The following is a 15,659-nucleotide window of genomic DNA, read 5'->3' on the forward strand; positions in this document are numbered from 1 at the left end:
ATGGAGAACTCAGAAATAAACCCAGACAGTTATGGTCAATTTATCTGCAACAAAGGAGGCAAGAATATAAAATGGGGAAAAAGACAGTCTCTTCAGCCAGTGGTGCTGGGAAAACTGGACAGCTGCATGTAAGTCAATGAAACTAAAACACATCTTCATGCCATGCACAAAAATATACTCAAAATGGTTTAAAGATTTAAACATAAGACACCATAAAACTTCTAGAAAAGAACATAGGCAAAACATTCTCTGACATCAACCGTACAAATGTTTCCTTAGGCCAGTCTCCCAAGGCAATAGAAATAAAAACAAAAATAAACCAATGGGACCTTATCAAACCTACAAGTTTTTGCACAGCAATGAAAAACCATTTAAAAAACCCTACAAGATGGAGAAAATAGTTACAAATGATGTAACTGACACAGGCTTAATATCCAAAATACACAAACAACTCATACAACTCAACAGAATAAAAACCCAATTGAAAAATGGGCAGAAGACCTAAATAGACATTTCTCCAAAGAAGACATAGAGATGGCCAATAGGCCCATGAAAAGATGCTCAACATCACTAATCATTAGAGAAACCCAAATCAAAACTACACTGAGGTACCACTCACAATGGTCAGAATGGCCATCGTTAGTAAGTCTATAAATAACAAATGCTGGAGAGGGTGTGCAGAAAAAGGAAACTTCCTACACTTTTGGTAGGAATATAAACTGGTATAGCCACTATGGAAAACAGTATGGAGATACCTCAGTAAACTGAATATAGAACTACCATATGATCTAGCAATCCCACTCCTGGGCATATATCCAGATAAAGATTTCAATGAAAGAGATACATGCACCCCTATGTTCACTGCAGCACTATTCATAATAGCCAAGACAGAAACAACCCAAATGTCCATTGACAGATGAATGGATTAAGAAGATGTGGTACATTTATACAATGGAATACTATTCAGCCATTAAAAAAGGACAATATAGGCATTCCCATCATGGCTCAGCAGTAAGAAACCCAACTAGTATCCATGAAGATGCAAGTTCAATCTCTGGCCTCACCCAGTGGGTTAAGGACCCAGCATTGCCATGAGTTGTGGTGTAGATCACAGATGCAGCTCAGATCCCGCATTGCTGTGGCTGTGGCATAGGCTGGCAGCTACAACTCCAATTAGACCCCTAGCCACAAAACTTCCATATGCTGAAGTTGTGGCCCTAAAAAAAAAAAAAAAAGACAAAATAATGCCAATTGCAGCAACATGGATGCAACTAGAGACTCATCATACTATGTGAAGTAAATCAGAGAAAGATAGATACCATTTGATATTACTTATGTGTAGAATCTATGGCTCAAATGATCCTATCTATAAAACAGAAACAGTTCATGGACATGGAGAGCAGACTTGTGTTTGCCAGGGGAAGGGAGGAGATAAGGAGACTGGATGGGGAGTTTGGGGTTGGTTGATGCAAACTATTACATTTAGAATGGATTAGTAATGGAACACTTGTGACAGAGAATTTCAATATCCTGTACTCTCTTTTTTGCTTCATCTATGCTCTGTCTTCTTTGAGAGCTGGTACTTCCAGGTACTGAGGCTTTCAAGGATTCTGTGCAAGTAATTTGACTTCTTTCCTACTGGTAAACGCCCTCTTGAGCTATGTGAGTTGTAACTTCCTTCACTTTGCTAAATTAGTTACCACTCCTCCATCTGCTCATCTGACTTCCACAAAAAGAAATAACGTTTTTATTGGCAAATCCTTCTAAGTCCTTTCTTAGAAAATGGGCTTGTTTGTCATTTTAGTGTAGTTTTGAAGGAGCCAGGAAAGTGTATGCAACATTCAGTCTGTCATATTTCACCAAAATTCCCTCAAAGATGAACTTTTATAAATGTTACTTGTAAATTATTAAAATATTTACTCAAACAGACATTCTTATGCTGTGTTTATTTTTTTGGACACTGCTTTCTTGAGTAGTACATTTTCTTTCTTTCTCCTTTTTTTTTTTTTTTTTTTGGTCTTTTTGTCTTTTTAGGGCCACGCTTGCGGCATATGGAAGTTCCCAGGCTGGGGTGCAATTGGAGCTGTAGCCACAGGCCTACACCACAGCCACAGCAACTCTGGATCCGAGCCACATCTGAGACCTACACCACAGCTCACCACAATGCCAGATCCTTAACCCACTGAGCGAGGCCAGGGATTGAATCCACGTCCTCATGAATGCTAGTTGGTGTCGTTAACTGCTGAGCTACAATAGGAACTCTGAGTAGTACATTTTCTTTAGTTACATCCCACTCATAGCAATTCCCTTCTCCTGAATGTGACTTTTTAGAGTGCTTCTCAGACTGCAAAAGAAAAAAAAAAATCTGAGACCACTTTACACAAAATTCCAGAACTTATTTCATTCTCCATTGATAAAGAGTAGAGTATCCGTCTTCCCAGCTCCAATACTAGACACTACCCTGAACATTCTCACTGTGAAAAATGAATTCTGAAAGAATGCACACTGGTCAACAAAGTGGCCACCTCTTAAGAAAAAAAAATTACTGGGAGTTTCCTGGTGGCACATGCTGTGGTATGGGTTCCATCCCTGGCCCAGGACCTTCTACATGCTGCTAATACACCAAAAAAAACAAAAAATACTCACACCTCAGACAACTCAAGCTGGATATGACTGCATCATCGTTCCCACGAAACTGAGATGCTACAAAACAGTTGGGAGAATTATTACATCTCCTACTCTCTACCATGTCCTTGAGTTTTCCCTGTCATTTTCCCTTTTGTGTTATATCCTCTCTCCAGTCCTGCCACTAAATTTGAACAGAAGACAGCCACGGGTACATAAATTTAAATAACTGTGAAACCTTTGTAAGAAAAAGAATTAAGGTAAGGACTATTCATATCTTTCCAACTTCTATAATTCTATTCTAAAATTTCTCCTTCTCAATATCAAACCCATGCTCTTAGGATGTTTCAACAGAAGAAAAAGTTCATATCTCAGGGTGGGATTTATTGTATCTCAGCACTTATATCAGACAAGTCAGATACAATCGTTATCATGTTCTCACTGGTAAATTTTTTAGCACTGATTGTGTTTTCCCTGGGAGTGATTAGATGTGATTATTTGACAAAATAATTGCTCAACATATGGCCCAATGTAGAGAAAACAACAGTCCAAGATCCCCTTGAATACAACCATCTACTCAAGTATATTATGAGATTCAGTGGTTTCTTACACCTGGCTTATCAAAATTAAGCTATCATTAAAATAAAATCGCGTTGCCTTGAATAATGAAATGCTTAAATATAAAATGTAAATATATAAAAAGTATTAGGGAGACAGCCACCAGTAATTCAGATACCCTGTGATAAGGAAGAGGCTTTACAGCATCCATGGCACCCCTCAAAATGTGTAAAAAGAGTAAATGCTGCATACAAGTAAACTTTTCTGGGAAGGTGGCTATACTTTCTGGGAAGATTCCCAGAATGAACTATGACCTCTAAAGGGTTAAGAATCATTCCTTAAGGGTGGAGAAAGTGGACACTGGAAATTTTTTTCTCCCTACAATTCCCCAAACCACATGTTTGACCAAAATCACTGCACCTCATCCAGACCACAAGAAACCAAGGGTTCAGATAAAACGCCACAGAAAATTCTGTGAATTTCACTCCTCCTGACCTCCTAGACTCTACCCACTTGGGGTTCTAAGCTCTGTCTACTAATCAATTCCTCCATTCACACTCATTGTAACACAGAAAGTAGTTGTTTAAAGTAATTGTAACTTCAGAGGAAAAAATATCATTTTGCCCTCTAGAATTAGCTCTTTTCCATGTGTTCTTGAATTTTGCCTCTCCCATTTTAGTGGAAACTTTGTACCCACACTTACTTCTTTATAAGTATCTTTATTCCTTTCCCACACAATTTTTCCAATTGAGCCAACCACCATTTAAATCTATCATCCAGGAATTCCCACTGTGGCACAGTGGGTTAAGGATCTGATGTTGCTGCAGTGTGGCACAGGTCACTGCTGTGACTCATATTCGATCTCTGGCCTGGGAATTTCCTCATGCCATGGTTGCAGCCAAAAAAAAAAAAAATGTAAATAAATAAATTTATCATCCAGATCTTTCCCACCTCTGCTTAGCTTCTCAAATAGAACATCTTCTCTGATTGCTGAAATTTCCCTATCATCTGCCTCCTATTAAACTACTCTCTTGGAGTTCCCGTCATGGCACAGTGGTTAATGAACCCGACTAGGAACCATGAGGTTGCGGGTTCAATCCCTGCCCTTGCTCAGTGGGTTAACAATCTGGCATTGCCGTGAGCTGTGGTGTAGGTTGCAGACGCAGCTCGGATCCCGCGTTGCTGTGGCTCTGGCATAGGCTGGTGACTACAGCTCCGATTAGACCCCTAGCCTGGGAACCTCCATATGCCACGGGAGCGGCCCAAGAAATAGCAAAAAGACAAAAAATAAATAAAAATAAAAAAATAAAAAAAATAAACTACTCTCTTTAGTTAGGGCTGACAAGGAAATCCTCTTAATCAATCCAGAGACCACCAACTGTCCACCTTCCAAATTAAACCTGATTTGATTCCTTCTTTTAAAAATATATCTTCTCCTTTGGCCTCTTTGAACCTTCCCAACTGATTATTTTGCTAGATCCATGAGAATGCCAAAGCAGACAATTTTCATGTAATTTTGGCTCCTCTATCACCAAACTTCTCTGCATTTCCATGACTATTATGATTACCTAGATCCTCAAAATGCTAAGCCTAGAAAATGGAGATCTCCAACATCCTTTGAATTCCATCCTTGCTGTATTCCAAAGCACTTTAAAGAACTCCTGGATAATTTCCCTCAAATATCATCTGTAATCACATTCCTTTATCACATCCTTGTTCTTGCTTGAATTTCTATATAATAAAATTAAAAATTTGTAATTCAGGGAAGGGATCAAGATGGCAGAGGAATAAGATGTGGTGCTCACCTTCTTCCATAAACACATCCAAAAAGACTATCTACATGTACAACAATTTGCACAGAACACCTGCTGAACACTGGCAGAATACCTCAAACCTCCAAAAAGGGCAAGAAACCCTCCACCTAACTGGGTAGAAAAGAAGGAAAAAAAAAGAGAGAGAGAGAGAGAAGAGAAAAAAAGGAATCAGGATGAGACCAGCACTTCTGAGAGGGAGCTGTCAAAGAGGAAAGGAATCTGCACCCTGGGATGCAGGGAGATCCAAACTGACAGAGATCAGCTGGGATAAAGGGGTAGCCTCAAAGCCTCAGATAAAAGCAGGGCAGCCAGAATGAGAAGGGGAAAGCAGAGAGAGAGCCACACAAACCACTGGGATACCACGCCTGAGACAGGCAGGGGCTAGGCACTTAGATTCAGGCTTCAGAGGTCAGTTCTGGGGAGAGGACTAGGGTTAGCTGTGTGGAAACATCCTGAGGGGGTTAGGGAGTGGTGCACCATGGGTTGGGGAGTGGAGTACCACAACCAAGTGAGGGAAGGAGGAGGCCTGGGCCCACAGAAAAAGCAAAGCACCACTGTTGGGGAGGGTGAGAAGAGGAAGGTGGGACCACCATAGGAACATCTTTCTCTGCACACATGTTGGCTATAGGGGCTGGTACAAACAGCCACAGCCATCTCAGACTCCTAAGGTAGGCACAGCCTACCACCACAAAAGGTCCTATGAACAGGCACCAACTGTGGCCCCAGTCACCTCAGGGGTCACCACCATGGAGGGTCCTACAACTAAGTGCCACCCATTGCCCTCACCCCGCTGGGAATGCACACACCCCACCACTGCCACTGCCAAAAGCTATGGGCACTGCCCCACCTCCTGAAGGGTCACTGCCACTGCCGAGAGTCCTACAACCAGGAGCAGACTGCACCCCACCTCCCTGTGGGTCCTCGCCACTGGCAAGGACCAGGCAACCAAGTGCCACCTATTTTCCCCACCTCTCTGGAAGCACTTGCAGGCTGTACTGGCACACCCCCATCAAGGGGATAACAGCCTGCACACACTGAGAAAAGAGACAAGCATCCAAACCAAAAGCAGCCTTCACACCAACAAAGTAGTAAGCCATCACAAGCTACCCAGGGACACTCCCACATATAAAGAGCACTCCAAGACTACAGTAGATAATTGCTATCCCTAAACTCACAGAACAATAAAAATATAAGCAAAATAAAGAAGCACAGGAACCATTCCCAGTTAAAAGAACAGAATTCTCCTGAAGGAACAAACAATGAAACAGACCTCTGCAGTATAATAGACACTGAATTCAAAAAGGAGGTAATGAGAAGTTCCTGTTGTGGCTCAGAGGTTAACCATCCCAACTAGTATCCATGAGGACACAGTTTCAATCCCTGGCCCCACTCAGTGGGTTAAGATCCAGCATTGCCATAAGCTGTGGTGTAGGTTGCAGAAGGGGCTCAGATCCTGTATTGCCGTGGCTGTGGTGTAGGTTGGCAAGTATAGCTCTGACTCGACCCCTAGCCTAGGAACCTCCATATGCTGCAGGTGTGGCCCTAAAAAGACAAGTGACCAAAAAAAAAAAAGAGGTAATGAAAATACTGAAGGAATTAAGAACAGATATCAACAGTATTGCAGATTATTTATTTATTTGTTTTTGTCTTTTTAGATCCACACCCACAATGCCAGATCCTTAACTCACTGAGAGTGGCCAGAGATCAAACCTGTGTCCTCATGGATACTAGTCAGATTCATTTCCGCTGAGCCATGATGGGAACTCCCACAGATTACTTTAGAAAGGAACTAGATGAAGAAGTCAAGAAAAACTAAAAGAAGGAGTCAAGAAAAATTATAAAATTCATATGTAGAGACAAAAACTGAGTTAAAGTTATTGAAAGAATGGATGAAGCAGAGGAACAAATAAATGACTTGGAAGGTAGAATAATATAAATCACCCAATCAGGACAGCAGACCAAAAAAACAAATAAAGAAAAATAAAAGCAATATAAGAGATTTACAGGATAAATGTAAAGTAGGCCAGTCTACACATAATAGGGATTCCAAAAGGAGAAGAAAAAGGGGATTGAAAATATATTTGAAGAAATAATGAGTGAAAACTCACCAAATCTAAAGGATACTGATATCAAGACATGGGGAGCACAGAGGGTCTCAAACAAGTTGGACCCAAAGAGACCTACACCGAGACACAGTATAATGAAAATGGCAAAAGTTAAAGGTACGGGGAGGATTCTAAAGGGAACAAGAGAAAAGTTAATTACAAGGGACACCCCATTAGGATTTCTCTACAGAAATGCTACAGACCAGAAGAGAGTGGAAAAATACATTCAAAGTTCTAAAAGCAAAACATTTGTAGCCTAGAATACTCTACCCAGCAAGATCATCATTTAAAGTAGAAGGAGAAATAGAGAATTTCTCCAACAAACAAAAACCAAAAGAATACAGCAAAACTAAACGCATTCTAAAAGAAGTACTGAGAGGTCTCCTCTAAACAGAAAAGGAGAGAGAAGATATAGGAAGGATGAAATCACAAGTGGAAAGTAATCGCTTAAATAAGCCAGTATACAGATCAAAAATGGGGGAAAAAGCTATTTGAAAATCGATGATAAATACAAGGAACAGCAAAAAGATAAACATGAAGATGTAAAAAAAGGATATCAAAATCATAAAATGTGGGGAAGGAGAGTAAGAAAATCTAGACTTTTTTTTTAGGTGTTTGAGCTAATATGACTATCAGGCAAGCAGATATAGGAAGGGGTTAACATACTTGAAAAACAGGGCAACCACAAATCAAAACCAGACAATACAATCACAAAAACTAAAAAGAAGAGGACACAAGCATATAATAAAAGGAAATCACCCAGCCAAAAAAAGAAAGGAACAAAGGAGAAATACAGACTCAACTGGAAAGCAAGGTTTAAAATGGCAACACATATTTATCAATAATTACCCTAAATGTCAATGGACTGAAGGCTCCAATTGAAAGACAGAGTGTAGACTGGATTAAAAAAACAAGAGCCTACACTATGCTGCCTATAAGACACTCACTTTATGGCAAAGGAAAACAAACAAATTCAAAGTGAGAGGATGGAAAAAGATATTTTATGTGAATAGAAATGTCGAAAGAGGGAGTCACACAAAATAGGCTTTAAAACAAAGGCCATAAAGAAAGACAAAGAAGGACACTATTTAATAATAAAAGGATCAATTCAAGAAGAGGATATTACACTCATCAGTATATACACCCCTAATATAAGAGCACCCAATTATATATAACAAGTACTAATAGACATAAAAGGAGAAATTGATGGGAATGCCATAATACTAGGAGACTTTAATACCCTACTTACATCAATGGACAGATCCTCTAGACAAGAAAAATCAACAAGGCAACAGAGATCCTAAATGACAGAGTATAAGAATTAGATTTAATTGATGTTTTCAGGACATTACATCCACAAAAACCAGAATATATATTCACATATTCTATGATTGACCACATACTGGATTACAAAACTAACCTCAAAAAAAATCTAAGAGTATAGAAATTATTTCAAGCATCTTCTCTCACCACAAATAGCAGGAAACTAGAAATCAACCACAGAGGAAAAAAAAAATTAGAAAAAACTGACTACATGGAGACCAAAAATCATGCTAGTAAAAAACCAATGGGTCAACAAGGAAATCAAAAAATTTAAAAATACCTTGAGACAAATGACAATGAAAACATAACCATACAAAATCTATGAGATGCTGCAAAAGCAGCTCTTAGAGGGAAGTTCATAGGCATACAGACCTTCCTCAAAAAAAAAAAAAAAAAAAAAACTTCAAATCAACAACCTAACCTACCACCTAAAAGAATTTGAAAACAAAGAACAAACAAAGCCTAAAGTCAGCAGAGGGAAGGAAATCATGAGAGAGGAAATCAATAAAATAGAGATTTTTTAAAAATAGGAAAAAACCAATATCAAACCAAGAGCTGGTTATTTGAAAGGGTAAACAAAACTGACAAACCACTGGCCAGACTCACTAAGAAGAGAAAGAGAACCCAAATAAACAAAATAAGAAATGAAAAACAAGCAATCTCAACAGACACTGCAAAAGCACAAAAAAAAAAAAAAAAAAAAAAAAAACTAAGAGACTACTATGAACAATTACATGTCAACAAACCTGACAACCTAGAAGAAATGGACAAATTTCTAGAACCATACAGCCCACCAAAACTGAATCAAGAAGAAATAATTTGAACAGACCAATCACCAGAAACAAAATTGAATATGTAATAAAATTACTCTCAGAGTTCCTGTTGTGGCTCAGTGGATTAAGAATCTGATATAACGTCTGTGAGGATGCAGATTCAATCCCTGGCCTTGCTTGATTGATTAAGGATCTGGCATTACCACAGGCTGTGGTGTGAGTCCCAAATACCGCTTGGATCTAATATTGCTGTGGCTGCGGTGTGGACCAGAGTCTGAAGCTCTGCTTCAACTCCTAGCCCAGAAACTTTCATATGCCACAGGTGTGGCCATAAAAAGAAAAAAAAAAAAAAGGAAAAGAAAAGAAAAACTTTCCCTACAAACAAAAGTCCAGGACCCAATGGCTTCACAGGCAAATACTACCAAACATAAAAAGTACTTATACGGATCCTTTCCAAAAGATTGAAGAGAGAACACTCCCAAAGACCTTCTATGAAGCCACCATCACCCTAATACCAAAACCAGACTCCAAAACCAGACAATTATAGGCCAATATCTTTTATGAATATAGATGCAAAAATTCTCAACAAAATTTAGCCAACCAATCCCAACAGCACATAAAAAAGATCATATACCACAGCCAAGTGGGATATATCCCAAATTCACAAGGATAGTTCAACATACACAAATCAATAAACATCATACACACATAAACAAAAGAAAAATTAAAAGCCACATGATCATCTCCACAGATGCAGAAAAAGCATTTGACAAAATCCAACATCTATTCATGATTAAAAATTCTTACCAAAGTGGGTATAGAGGGAATATATCTCAGCATAATAAAAGCTATTTATGATAAACTCACAGCCAATGTAATATTTAACAGAGAAAAGCTGAAAGCCTTCCTGCTAAAGTCTGGAACAAGACAAGGATGCCCACTCTCACCACTTTTATTCAACATAGGATCGAAAGCCCTAGACACAGCAATCAAACAAACAAAAGAAATAAAAGATATCCAAATTGGAAGAGAAGAGGTAAAATTATCACTTTGTGCAGATGATATGATACTGTATATAGCAAATCCTAAGAACTCCATACAAAAACTACTCGAACTGTTCAAAAGTAGGATACAATATTAACATTCAGAAATCAGTTGCATTTCTATGTACTAACAGTGAAATATTAGGAATTTTTTAAATACTTTTTAAAATTGCACCCCCCAAAATTAAATAACTAGGAATAAACCTGACCAAGGAGATGACTTATATGCTGAAAACTATAAAACATTATCAAGGGAGTTCCCATTGCGGCTCAGTGGTAAAGAACCCAACTAGTATCTACAAGGACATGGGTTTGATCCCTGGCCTCACTCTGTGGGTAAATGATTTGGTGTTGCCATGAGCTATGGTGTAGGTCACAGATGTAGCTCAGATTCCCCATAGCTGTGGCTGTGGTGTAGGCTGGCAGCTGCAGCTCCAGTTCAACTTCTAGTCTGGGAACTTTCATATGCCACAGGTGCAGCCCTAAAAAAAAAAAAAAGAAAAAAATTAATCAAAGAAATTAAAGAAGATTCAAAGAGCTGGAAAGAGGTTCCATGCTCCTGGAGTTGAAGAATTAATATTGTTTAAATGGCCAAACTGTCCAAAGCAATCTATAGATTTAATGAAATCCCTATCAAATTACCCATGACATTTTTCACATAACTAGAAGAAATAATCCAAAAATTTATATGGAAACACCAAAGATTCAGAATTGCCAAAGGAGTCCTGGGGTGGGCAGAGGGAAGCAGGAGGCATTACTCTCCCAGACTTCAGACAATGTTACAAAGCTACAGTAATGAAGACAGTGTTGTACTGGTACGAAAACAGACATACAGACCAATGGAACAGAAGAGATAGCCCAGAAATAAACCTAGACACAGTCAATTAATCTTTGGCAACAGAGTCAAGAATACAGAATGGGGAAAAAAGACAGTCTCTTCATCCAGTGGTGCTGGACAGTTTGGACAGCTGCATGTAAATCAATAAAATTAGAACACACCTTCACACCATGCACAAAAATAAACTCAAAATGGCTTAAAGACTTAAACATAAGACAAGACACCATAAAACTCCTAGAAGAGAACATAGGTAAAACATTCTCTGACATCAACCTTACAAATGTTTTCTTAGATCAGTCTCCCAAGGCAACAGAAACAAAAATAAAAATAAACAAATGGGACCTAATCAAACTTATAGATTTTGCACAACAAAGGAAACCAAAACCATTGAAAAAAAAAAAAAGACAGCTTACAGAAGGGGAGAAAATAGTTGCAACCAACAAGGGCTTAATCCTCAAAATATACAAACAGCTCATACAACTCAACAATAACAAAAAACAGCCCAATCAAAAAATGGACAGAAGACCTAAATATTCATTTCTCCAAAGAAGACATACAGACGGCCACCAGGCACAAGAAAAAAATGCTCAGCATCACTGATTATTAGAGAAATGCAAAACAAATCTACAATGAGGTACCACCTCCCACCTGTCAGAATGGCTATCTTCAGTAAGTCTACAAACAAATGCTGGAGAGGGTGTGGAGAAAAGGAAACCCTCCTACACTGTTGGTAGGAATGTAAATTGGTATAACCACTATGGAAAATAGTATGGAGGTACCTCAGAAAACTAAATATAGAACTACCATATGATCCAACAATCCCACTCCTGGGCATATATCCAGATAAAACTTTCCTTGAAAAAGATACATGCATTCCTGTGTTCACTGCAGCACTATTCACAATAGCCAAGACATGGAAACAACCCAAATGTCCAGCGACAGATGAATGGATTAAGAAGATGTAGTACATATACACAATGTAGTACTACTCGGCTATAAAAAAGAACAAAATAATGTCATTTGCAGCAACATGAATGGAACTAGAGATTCTCATACTAAGTGAAGTAAGTCATAAAGAGAAAGACAAATACCCTATGATATCACTTTTTTTTTTTTTCGTCTTTTTGCCATTTTCTTGGGCCGCTCTCGCGGCATATGGGGGTTCCCAGGCTAGGGGTCGAATCGGAGCTGTAGCCACCAGCTACGTCAGAGCCACAGCAACGCTGGATCCCAGCCGCGTCTGAAACCTACACCACAGCTCACGGCAACGCCATATCATTAACCCACTGAGCAAGGCCAGGGATCGAACCCACAACCTCATGGTTCCTAGTCAGATTCGTTAACCACTGCGCCACGACGGGAACTCCATATCACTTATATGTGGACTCTAAAATACAGCAAAATGAACCTATCTACAGAAAAGAAACAGACTCACAGACATGAAGAACAAACTTGTGGTTGCCAAGGGGGGAAGAGGGGAAAGAGTGGGATGGACTGGGAATCTGGGGTTAGTAGAAGCAAACCACTACATTTAGAATGGATAAGCAATGAGGTCCCACTGTACAGCACAGGGAACTATAGCTACTCTCTTGGGATAGACCACAATCTAAGAAAGGGAGCGTATGTTTATGTATGACTGGGTCACTTCGCTGTACAGCAGAAATTGGCAAACACTATAAATCAACTATACTCTAAAAGAAAAAAAAATGTGAAGCCCTTCTATATGCTGAGGAGTTGAAATAACTGAGTGTGGGTGTAGAGAGAAGAGTAAAGAGAGAAAGAGAAGATCAAGCCAGATAATCTGAAAGATTGCAGATAAGTAAAAGCTGTCCATACACTCTAGAAGAAAAACTAGGAAGAATGAGTAGAAATTACTAAAAGCAGGTTTATTGTTATTTTCATTTTTATATTTAAAAAGTGCAATAAGATATTTTGTTTTTCAAACTACAAATAAAAGTAAGGAAAGGAAGGGGAGGAAAAGTTCTGGTTTCCTTGTTTCAATGAAGCAAAAAGCAAAGCATCCTTCCAGTAAGATCCACTCAGTTCTGCTTTCAGAGAGGAACACTCGCCATCTTGTGGAATTTTAAGTTATTACCATGCAGAGCCAGTACGAATTCATATGTTTTAAAATTTGACCATAATTCAGCTCAATTCCTCTTTTTATATCAACTTATAAAGAATAAGGAAAGTTTTTTGGGATACAGAGAACAAACTGTTACCAGTGGGGGGAGGGAAGAGGGGAGAGGCAATTTAGGGGTAGGGGATTAAGTTGTACCATCTATTATGTATAATATAAGCTACAAGCAGGAGTTCCCTGGTGATCTAGTGGTTAGGGCTTGGTGCACAGCTGCATCCCAGGTTCAATCCCTGGTCTGGAAACTGAGATCCCACGTCAAGCCACTGCCCACCGCAGCCAAAAAAAAAAACAAATAAATAAATAAAATAAAATAAGCTACAAGGATACACTGTATGGCACAGGGAATATAGCCAATATTTTATAATAACCATAAATGAGTACAGTTGTAACTTACATAATATTGTACATCAAATATACTTCTTTTTGAAAGGTTTTTTGGAGTGGTGCACTTGTAAAATATGACTATTATGTAAATCAGGTTAATAATTGATTTTCGCTATCTCTTAATTTGTTCAAATTGAAAATGAGCCCAAAAAAGGGAAGGGACAATTTGGAATGCAAGACAACAATCAGAGTCATTGTGTGGGTGAAGTCCAGGTCCTTGCCTGGGCAAGCACCATGTGAGTCATTAGAGCTGGTATTACCACTTAAGTTTTAACCCATTATTCAATATGAATTTAAGAGAAGCAATCATGGAGTCCCCTTGTGGCTCAGCAGGTTAAGGACCCGACATAGTATCCATGAGGATGCAGGTTCAAACCCTGGCCTAGCTGCATGGGTTAAGGATACATTGTTGCTGCAAGCTACAGTTGTAGGTTGCAGGTGCAACTCGGATCCAGTGTTGCTATGGCTCTGGTGAGGCCAGCAGCTGTAGCTCAGATTTGATCCCTAGCCCAGGAATTTCCATATGATACAGGTGCGGCCCTAAAAGAAAAAAAAAAAGAAGAAATCCTGAGACTAGAGCCAAAGTACTGACCATGGACAAAGGGAAAGCTATGATTGCTAAATATATACATTTATACCTGGTATTTATTAAAGAAAAAGAAATTTATGTTGTTAATATCCTTTTTCATTTTTTAAATTTTTATTGTAGTTAATTTACAATATTGTGATAATCTTTGCTGCACAACAAAGTGATTCAGTTATACATACACAAACATCTATTCTTTTTCAGATTGCTATTAATAACCATTTAAAGAGAAAGCACACTTGATAAGGTTTGCAACTAATAGGAACCTAGACAATTAAATCCATTAAAAAGCACTATAATTGGTCTGATGGTAGGAATTCATCACAGGCATGGATGCAGAAACAAATTATGTCTGGTCATATAGGTACAATCTTATTAAGTGGTAAGTGTATCTTGTGTATATGCTTGTTTTATGCTCTATAGAGATGTGATAATGTCATTCCAATAACTTACACATAAAATATTCACAGGTAGCTAACACACATTATTCTGTATGAAAACATCCCCCTGTGCCTGATTGTGAAAACGCATTCAGTTCACTCACCGGTGTCCAGATTGGTGAACATGGCGCTGGGTCGGGCTGACCGGCTGCCTCTGCCGGGCACGGCTAGCACCTGCATCTGAGGTACCAGCTCAGACACACAGTCCCCGTGTCCCTTCTCGAGGAGTGCTCCGGGTGCTCTCCATCTTCAGGCCTTAGAGAGTCTTTAACAATGGCTTTCAGCTGAGAATGAAACTGTTCGCAAGGCTGTTGCCCCAGAAGCTTACCCCTACCTCCTTCTGGAATCGAAACCAAGTACTCCTATTAAGTTTCAGGAGGAAGCTACAAAAGAGGAAGAAAAACAGCACCAGTTAGAACCGACAAAGCACAAAATGGAGAAAAACTCGATTTCCACCAGCCCTCCAACCTTATTTATACCCTCATCAGCTGAAAGACACGCCCACCAGCGCGGAGAGGCGGACAGTTGCCATGACAACAACCGGAACAGACCACACCAGAACTGAAAACTAGCATTGCTTCATTTCCAGTCAGATAAGTTATGGGATCTTTCTCCCAGTCCTTTCAATCCCCTCCCTTCTACTTCAACCCTCCTAGATAAAAGTTGTCTCTGCCGAAATTGGGTTGAGCAGTTCTTTGTCCACTAGCTTTATTAGCACAATAAAGCTTGTACTGTTCCAGTCTCAGCATCAATTTCCTTATCAGTTGTGTGAACATGATGAGAAAAAGAACCTTCCTGGTGGAGGCAAGAGGTCTCTGCCCAAGCTAGGACGCTGGCATGAGACAGCTGACTAATTCGATAACGAAGAGCTTAAAATTAACCATGAGAGCTTTTCTCTGTGCTGAACTAGGTTTACCTTAAAGACATACCGGTGACCACTGAGATCTCTACTGCTGCTTAGAACCACCTTCCCATACAGCCTGCTCTGGGCCTTGCAATGCCAGGGCCAAGGTGGCAGGAGCCAGCTTATCCC

General features: G+C 39.3%; 1 pseudogene across 1 annotated transcript in view; it reads right to left on the reverse strand.

Annotated features, from left to right (window-relative positions):
• Positions 1-15,073, reverse strand: part of CYP2C91 (cytochrome P450 2C21 pseudogene) — a 39,466-nt pseudogene extending 24,393 nt beyond the window's left edge. Inside the window, 1 exon segment of the transcript NR_132429.1 lies at positions 14,731-15,073. The product of NR_132429.1 is annotated as a cytochrome P450 2C21 pseudogene (transcript).
• Positions 15,074-15,659: the final 586 nt, after the last annotated feature.

This window comes from Sus scrofa, chromosome 14 (assembly GCF_054392235.1).
Source record: "Sus scrofa isolate SSC_HxYL_T2T_F1_AM1 chromosome 14, Sscrofa_HxYL_maternal_Yorkshire_Landrace_v2.0, whole genome shotgun sequence".
NCBI classification, from domain to species: domain Eukaryota; kingdom Metazoa; phylum Chordata; class Mammalia; order Artiodactyla; family Suidae; genus Sus; species Sus scrofa.